General features: G+C 34.1%; 1 pseudogene; it reads right to left on the reverse strand.

Annotated features, from left to right (window-relative positions):
* Positions 1-997: 997 nt before the first annotated feature.
* The window catches only part of LOC119593556, a 3,631-nt pseudogene continuing 2,680 nt past the window's right edge, over positions 998-1,948 (reverse strand).

Raw genomic sequence — 1,948 nt, forward strand, 5'->3', positions numbered from 1 at the left:
ACCATGATAACAATGGACATGGGATGGGAGGGGGGGGGGGGAGATAATATAGTTCCATCTCATAGGGGAAATAATTTATGTGATGATACTGTCTACAATTCATCCCCTTTCTTAACTTCAGTGTAAAGGCCAGTTTTCTCTTATTAAGATTAATCACAACTTAGTCTGTAACTCATGAAAGATCTACAATTTGGAAAGAAACTGGGACCATTTCTTACATCAGGAAGAGAATCTACATAATAGCTTTCTCAGTAATATATATCTGACTAAAAGTAACTTCACCTTACAAATGTACAGAAAAAATAACCAACTCTGTTGATAAAAAATATTAATATCACTCCTTATACATCAATATGTGCATATTCATAAGTCCACAAAAATTAACTTTCCATCAACATATCAAAATATGAACACTGTTTAACTCTCAGACATTGGTTTAAATATGAGTAAATTTTCATATCTGGTGCAGATATGTTTCACCTAAAAACATATAAAACATTTGTTTACACATAAAGGTGCAGGGGGCGGCATATATGATAAAAAAAATAAAGATATCTGTAATATTTTTTTTGCGGTTTCTATTTTTATAATATGTTCACACATTATGCAGAATTAATATCTTCCACAGAGACACCCTTAGCCTTGTCCATATAGTCCATCTACTTCTACAAATCCTGGCTATAACGGTGTCCTGCTTCCCTTTGCACTGTACTTTGTACCCTAAAATATATCCTCTATAATGAGAGTAATCATAACAAATGCATTTTTACGTTTGTATGATCTGTGGTCATTTTTTGTGTGCATGGGGATTCAAATCAGCAAAATAAGCTCAGTTGTCAAAGATGAGATGGTGCACAGAGCCGGAGGGTTAATCATGTAGTACGTTTGTAGTATACTACATTTTAATCTTTAAAAGTGGTAACAATCAATCTGCATATATTTCTTCTTCGTCATCATCATAATCATCTGAATGAGCAGGTAATAACAATTGTCCTCTTCATCCGAGTCCAAGAGATGCTTAGCAACATTGACATCCTGTACTTCAAACATGATGCTTTGGGAGGTAAACCAATTTCCATTTTTGTATTTTTCATCTGTGCAAGTGCTTCCACTGTCTTTTTCATCTCTCTTTCCTTACAAAGGAAAAGGAAAAAAATTATATACCATCTATACAAAAATATAAGTGCAATATTTTTCAAAAAGGGTTTCAAAATATTATAGCCATCAAACACTTGTGATCACTCACCTTCATTTGGAGAGATAGCTTCGTTCTAGGGTTATAGACTCTTGTAGTGATATCAGTTTGACTTGGCGGTCTGACTTTGGTCTATGATTTCTATTATTTTTTGGGATACAGGAAGAGGCTGGGGATGTTCAAGTCGTCTGAAAAAGGAGACCATAGATGGTATAAAGAAATAGTACTAAGTAAAATCTGCCTCCCTTAAAGTGAAGATATATTATAGGGAACTTCCATATTTTACCTTACTGATAGAAACTGACATACTTTAAAAAGTCCTAAATACTTAATTATCTCGTTCCTTTTAAAAAGTAATATCTATTATCATCATATTTCTATGCTTTACAGTAAAAAGGCATAAGTTATATACATGAAATATTTACATTAAATATCTGTCAATCATACCTGAATGGTTTTAAAAGGCTCTCTGACTTCACCATTTCTTAACCGCCGCAACTCTAACATCTGAATACGCTTGTACCAAAATCAAGCGCAGAATGGCTAGGGACTTGATTCTGAATGGCCTTCTGTTCATTTCCTAAGTTTTCTCTAAGTCTAGAGCTTTTGCCTCCCCCTTCATTGGTTCTTTCTTTTCATTGTGTGCAGACTCTTGTGCATCTCTCAATTCCATCGTTTCAGTTCACGGGATATAACATCTGCTGGGTCTTCCTCTTCAGACCTTAGGAAGATTTTAGATCTTTCATTAAAATA

This window comes from Penaeus monodon, chromosome 32 (genome assembly GCF_015228065.2).
Source record: "Penaeus monodon isolate SGIC_2016 chromosome 32, NSTDA_Pmon_1, whole genome shotgun sequence".
NCBI lineage: Eukaryota > Metazoa > Arthropoda > Malacostraca > Decapoda > Penaeidae > Penaeus > Penaeus monodon.